At 37.7% G+C, this 7304-nt stretch overlaps 1 protein-coding gene across 1 annotated transcript in view; it reads left to right on the top strand.

The window, feature by feature from the left end:
• The first annotated feature begins 979 nt into the window (after positions 1–979).
• Positions 980–7304, top strand: part of chd7 (chromodomain helicase DNA binding protein 7) — a 55344-nt gene continuing 49019 nt past the window's right edge. The window contains exon 1 of the mRNA XM_692864.9: positions 980–1233. The gene's annotated coding sequence lies outside the window, so the exon portion shown is untranslated. The remainder of the gene's footprint in view (positions 1234–7304) is intronic.

Raw genomic sequence — 7304 nt, 5'->3', positions numbered from 1 at the left:
ATTCATCATTTATTTTAACTTAATTTATTTTACAGCAATTTGTTTTAGACGCGTTGATTTTTAGATGACAATAAAAATACCTGGAACTTAGCTGTAAGTCAATATTAGATGGAATATCGCTGATTAAATCATAAATTAAATTATTATTTTAACCAATGATCATTGTCTGAACTTTCTGAAAGAACTTTCTTTCATAGCTGTCTGGAACAACTAAAAGCATTTAACTTAATACTAATTATATTTTTTACCAAAAATAAATATTCATAGTTGTTTAGAAAATGGCGTTACAGTTAAATAATCTTACAAACACAACTCCGCAACGTGTTACATTTAATGTCAAAACATGTAATGGCGCCAAAGAAATGCTCAGTTTATTACGGTCTGCAGGCATTTAGATCAAGGACAGGCCTGAACATCCGGGCTACAGGCGCCAACAGGGATTGGTTGCTTTACGCTTCAGGTAAATTCACCTTGTTTACGTATGGCTTTGATGCCATTGTTTATCAACGGTATAGTTATTTGAGCTGTAGAGTAATGAATGTAAATGTAGTAAGTTAATCAGATTCAAGAAAGCAATTTCATCATGCTGTACCTAAATCTTTTTAAAATGTGAAACACATTCACTCACTACATTGCAGTAAAACACACTTTTTCGTGTTTTAACAATACATAAAGATATTTACATGACTTCTTAAGTCAGCAAACAAACATTCCCCTGAACCTACAACATTTCAGCAAGTGTGTATATACACAATGTTTATTTTCCTTGAAAATTCTTAAATATAATATAACGAAGTCTCAAAACAACATTTATAGAAGAAGCCCATTCATAAAAGTTTATCCGAGACAATTATTTTCAAATAAATGCTTATAAAGACCTGTAAAATAAAAGAAAAGGCACTTGCGTCACAGCCCGGCGAGGTCACTCACGCGCACGCATGTTTATCCAGTAAGAGTCATGCACGCGCCCCCTGCCTGTGGAAGGTGAGCGAGCGCGAGTGTCTAGAGGAGAGGACACGAGAACGCGACTGCCCGGATCGATCGGATTAAACTCGAATTGAGTGAAATTAACACAAAGGAGAGAAGCAGAGTCAGCGAGGACGGGACGCTGAGACGCCGACTTCATCGGCACTATTTGAATTTCGACAGTTATTCGCGTATTTAAACGGATTTTCTGGATATACGAAGAGGAGTTAATTGGCGAAAACCCTAAACTGACCCGCGTTGAGTTGGGTAAGCATTTGCCTTTCTTTCTAACGATACGACACGAATCCACAAACTTTATCAATCGCACACAAACTTATTAGATAGTCCCAGGCGTTTGTTGCGTTTTTGTACAATTATACATGTGCTTTCATTGTGAGAAAACTGTTTTTGAGTGCCATTTAACTTGTTTTCAGCCATGGTGGTGCTCGCGGTGAAAACGGTGTTTTAAAACGGCAAAAAAGTTATTTCAATTAAATGTTTCGCTGGAAGAACACACACCACACGTTGGCTTTTTCGTTTCTTGGCATTTTAACTTCTCGAAGAATCTCAAACTAGCTCGAGCACATGCTAACATTAGCTCATTTAGCTCACGCGCACTGCATTGTATAGAGCCGCACGGATCCCTATAGGAGTGGAAGCGATAAATATTTGAGATAAATTGGATACAAGGACTTTTTCCTTTCAAGTTGTAAGACAACATTTGTACACTTCATATTATAACGTTAATGGGTAAAACTATTTTTTTCAAAAGCGTATAAAGTAAGCGTTCGTTAGCTAGCTAATTGTTGAGACACGAGGTGGTTTGAACGTAACGTTAGAGGTGAGTCATTGGCCGAGCTGAATGAGGGAGATCCCCGACCCCTTCTATCAACAATTACACTTATTAAATAGTTTTCAAGCGCACAAAACTGCAAGTAAGAATCACGCCAAAGTTGCTGTAATTGTGTTTTTCCTTTTATCGCTCGATGATGCTCGAAATAGCGTGTGGAAACAGCAAAGCGTGTCGGAAAGTGCGCTTGTCCGAAGGACAATATAGATACCATGGAAGGTTGCTTGAGGCCAGATGGTCAACCCCTCGTTTTCTTTTTTTTATCCGTTTATGAAAGTCAAAACTTCAACATACTTTGATAAACACACTTCACGTGTGCTGCTTGTGCTCTGGATTCGGCAATCTGTGTTATTTTGATCGAGTGCTCGGCTGGGAGAAGTGCGTTCAGAGGCAGGCGTGCGCTGGGGTAATTAGCTGCTTGGAAGTGGCCGATCTGCTAAGAGACGGACAGCGTCGACTTCATTGTCTCACAACAAGCTAACTAGCTAGCTGGACACAACTCATCACACGTTTCTTTTGTCCCTTTGGCCCCTCAACAGGTAGACGGTTTAAAGGGAGGGGGATCGGGAACTGGGGGAAAACGCACCTGGTTTATTATTGGACATGTTTACTTGTTTTGAAAAGTTTACATTTTGTTTTCTATCAAGTTAAAATTGCCTTTATTAGCTAATCTGCGTAATAAATACGCGCAGAAAACTTAAAAAGCACCTGTTTAATTTACAGCGTTTAAAAGTCACGAAGAGTGGAAAAAAATTTACTTTTACTCCAATATAGGGTTTGATACGAGTTTTAACACGCGTGCGTGTTTTGTTGTTAAAAATGAACAAAAGTACACGACTTGGCGTTTTAAAGTTGATTTAAATGTTATTTAAACCTGAAACTGCAACAAAGAATCGTTTGAAGATCGTATCGTCGTTGTCTCGCTCCCTCTCATGTCTTTAACCTAAGATGGCAGCTTTTAATGTGTGTAGGTCCACTCAATGAGCAGATATGAAGCCGGTATGGCGGAGCAGATGTGAGGCTGCTTTGTAGTCGCTTTAGGCTTTTCATCTCGCTTGCCTTTTCTTGTGGTTGCTGGGGCTTGTTCACTAGTTGCATCAAATCGAAAAGTCAAGTGCCGGTTCCTCTTTTGTCTTTAGAGAAAAGTTTGAGTACACTTTAGTATCGTCAAATCCTGTAGTGATTCGTGTTAAACATTATTTGTAAGTTGTGTAAATTAATGTTGCAGTTCGTTTGAATACAAATAATTGATTTAGTTAGGCTTTTTAATGAACTAAAGTGATTTCGTTTGTTCAGTTTTGTTACTTAAAATGAATTGTAATTGTGTATACGTGCATTTTTAATTGGTGTCTGAACTCTTATAGGATAATTTGACAAATTTTGTCAAATCTCACCTTATATTTTGCTAAATTTACTTTAAGAAGTTCATGGCATCAGATAACTGTACACAATCCAGCCGGCCATGTTCACAAACCCATGTGAACTAGTGTAAGTTGGTGTTTAAAGGCCATAGTAAAGCATGACCCAAACAACAAACTCTTCACCTTTAAACCTATTAAAATGTGTTTCTGTATCTATAGTATGTGCCTGAATGAAATTCAGAAAAAAAGGGGCTACAAACCTTGAAACAATACAGTGCATATGCAAATCAGTTCTGTTGTTGTATATGGAAAAACACTGTCCATTTATATCTATTATTTGCAGCTTCTACAAACCCTATTGATACCATCTACCCTGGGACTGGCATTGAGAGTGCTGCAGAAGTGGGTCAGGCACCCCCTGCACATGTGCACACTAACACTGGTATTGGAGGGTGCTTTCAAAGCTGGTATTCCAGTTATCTGACAACATGCTTTCAATCTACGCCAGGAACCGCACCGCTGTGTCCAGGCCCTTTTCCTCCAACCCCTCCTCTCTAGCCATGGGTTAGCAGGAGGGCTGCAGTGGCCTGTTGTGCTGCAAAACAAGCAGGCTTTTTTTCCCTTTTCGCTGACCATCCCCCTCTTCCCTGCCACATAGAAGATGGAGGAACAGTTTCAGATGAATAGCTTGCAATAGATGAGTCTTATAATATTCAAATGAGAGACGCTGGCCTTTAATGGCTGAATCTGTTTCTCAATGAGATTCTAGAAGTTTTTAATGTGTTTGCTTGCTGCGTATGATTCCCTTACTGTTTTTGTCTGCGAGAAGACATTTTTTAGAAAGTTTTTATGATCTCTAAGCAGCAAATCTAGTGGTGTTAAGTCATGTAGAAATGTTAAATCTGCACTGTACCATGCTACTATCTTTGGTAGTGCGTGTTTTAACAGACATTTCAAAATACCTTTTAGCACTTTCATAATCACATCCTCTGTTAATGTTGTGAGGCATGCGATTCACTCTTTGTGTTTATGTGCCATTTCCCCATTTTTCTTTTTCTTTTGGTTAAACAGAGCAGCCTTTTTCCTTTCGTACAGCAACTTGCTGATTCTGAATCCTTAGGCACATGCTCTGAATCCTCAGGCTTTTTGATAGTGTATTTAATGTAGTAATTCCCTTCAGGTCATTTTTACGTCCCTTGTGGCTATAGGCAGAAAGCAGAGCCCCAGGATGTACAACCTTTAAATCATCGGCCCTCAGGGAATGTCTAAATCATTGGTACATACTACCGTTGACATGATGTTATGATTTTTAAACTTTTTTTATTTTACATTTAACACCCTTTTGCATCACCATTTTTCACATGTTAATGTTAAAGTACCTTTTTTAAGTTTTTTTATATATATATATATATATATATATATATATATATATATTAGGGCTGCACAAAATAAAAAATAAAAAAAACTGACATTGAAATATTTTCATTCACTGCGATTTATATATTGTGATATAAATGCAATTTCACCTGATGAATAGTTTGTAACGAATTCATAATTTTAGATAAATTGGGATGATTGTGTAGGGGAGCACATCTGTGTAAAATATAATTAAAATGACAAGTATAGTTAAATACAACAAACAAAAATATTCAAATAAACAATGATTTATAATTTTTTTGGGGAGTCAAACAGTATTCAGAAGCAGAGCTTAAATAATCACTGTATAATAACAATAATATTAAGACTATATTGATTTAATTGAGTACAATTAACCTTTAAGCTACAAATGTTTAATTGATTGTGCCCAAATGTTTAAGTTTGCTCAATTTTTTTACTTTCAGGGCTTAAACTTGCAAATAATAAACTTTCACTCAAAGGTTAAAATTTGAAATGACTCAACTATGTTGGTAACTAATGTCTTGACAACTATAATCCTGACTAAATTGTAGATCCCTACGATGTGACTATTGCGGACTCGCACATTGCGATATCGATGCTAAAACGATATATTGTGCTGACCAGATAGTTCGATAGATGGATAATCAACCAATATGTTTCTTAAAAAGGACCATCACTAAAACTTCTAATAGTGAACAGCCATGTTTTACTGTTGCATAAAACAAATTTTAAGTGTAAATAAACATTTAAAAGTTAAGTTGTAATAGTTTAATAGTTGTAATAGTCTAATTTTCTGTCTCTTATAAAATCAACCCAAAAGCATCAAGAACAGTCAGATAAAACTAATAAAATACTTGAAACAAAGTGGAGTTTTTTCCAAGCAAGGCTTAATTGCTTGATCATGTTTAAACTTTCATACTAAAATCTTTACAGATTTGTGGATTAAAAACAGCATATACACTCTGCTTCATTTTAGAGAGGCAAATTGACATGTAGCACTAATGCCTGTTGTGCTGAAATGTCTTCAGTGTGTGTGCTTGTGACAGACACACAGGTATTTCTGTATCAAATAGTCACTTATTGCAAAGCATTGCAATATACACACTTGCGATATTTCGATATGTAGCATAGGCCTAAAAGTTTATCTAGAAAATTAGGAACAGCCTTTATTTAATGTAAATGTATTATTATAACATCTTAAATTTCTTTAATGTCACTAACTTGGCAAGGATAGATGCCGGTGATCTAAAGCAATAATTCCAAATACCACCACCAGGTAATGGATCTGCTAAGACTTCCTCTGTGCAATGAAATGTCATTGTTGTGTTGATTGCTTTTAAATGTTGAACTGTGTTCTGCTAGAGGAACAAGGGAGTTTCATGGCTTTTTGCCCCAGCTGACCCTTCTGCAGGTCCTCAGCTGGTACGCAGACAAGTGCCGGAGGCAGACTGGGTGACAGCAGGTCTGGAAGTGAAGGTCAAAGTTCCCTCTTCCTCTTTTTCCAAATCTGCTATCTCCGACTGTCTGTGACTTTTAACTCAGCAAGCTCTTGCGTTCATCCATACAACAGAAATGCTGCTGTCTAGTTTTTTCCTTGTAAAAAGAACAGCTTTATGTTTGAGGTGAAATGACTTGTCTTAGATGCAACAGATTTGTTCCCTGTATGGGTAAGCTTACACTAAAAAGTGTGAGGAAAAAACTCTTCCCTTTATTTACAGCCGTGTTGTGTAAAAGCACCATTTTGTGCAAGTGGAGCAGATCTGCTGCTCTAACCCCACTCGCTCTCTTGCTCTCCAGCTACCCACCCATCTCATCCTGTGTCACCCTCAAAACGTCTTTGTGCTCAGAGTTACTTGCCACAGATACACCCCCTCCAACCCCCCGCCCATGCATATAATGTGGAGGAGCACAGATATAAATTATGCCCAGCTGCAGTTAAAGCTTCTAGTGGGGGTTGTTGAAGAGGGAAATAAAATAAAAGGAATTCTGCTGGAGAGCGTTTGTGTAGGGAGCTTGTTTTGAGTGTGGCCCCTCCTTTTTGCTGTGATGCAAACCTCGTGTATGCTAAGCTTAAACCCAAGAGACAAACCACAGGTGGCCATAGACCTGCCCTCTCTTAACAGGGTTTTAAAGCTCCCTGTGAAATGGGAAAATTGGGGAGTTAGGATTGGTTAATCAGTGACTTGCTTGCCGAGTGCATTAAAGAGACTGTCGGTGTTAATGACTGCAATCACACGCACTTGGTGGGCCTTTCCTCCCCTGCCTTTTTCCCCCTTGAGTCTTTTTTTTTTCCACTGCTAGTATCACCATGCATTGCTCTTTTAGCAAGGGCACATTGGTTGGGTTGGTTTGGTTTGAGAGAAAAAAAAACTATGCAGGTTGGTGCTCTGACACAGATGGCTGGAAACTGGCTCAGACTGCTTTTATGTTTATCACTTGTGTTAAAAGATAATCGTCGAATGAAGAATGTAAGATAGCATGAACTTGTTCACCTTATAAACGTGAGCTTATGTTATCTCAGGCATATTATCTTTTTGTGGCACTCATTATTGATGTATTTTGCCACTTTTGTTTTTCCCCCCACATATTTTTCCTTTGTTGACCAGATCTCAGACTTTAGTTTTAATGTACTACTGTTTATGCAACATGAATAGGCTGTCTGTATGACCTATAATGTTCATCAAATATGCATTCATTGTATAAGGCTTTATCAAACTTTAATGGCAGTT

Source organism: Danio rerio, chromosome 2, assembly GCF_049306965.1.
Source record: "Danio rerio strain Tuebingen ecotype United States chromosome 2, GRCz12tu, whole genome shotgun sequence".
Classification (NCBI taxonomy): domain Eukaryota; kingdom Metazoa; phylum Chordata; class Actinopteri; order Cypriniformes; family Danionidae; genus Danio; species Danio rerio.
This window is presented reverse-complemented; position numbering and strand designations above follow the sequence as displayed.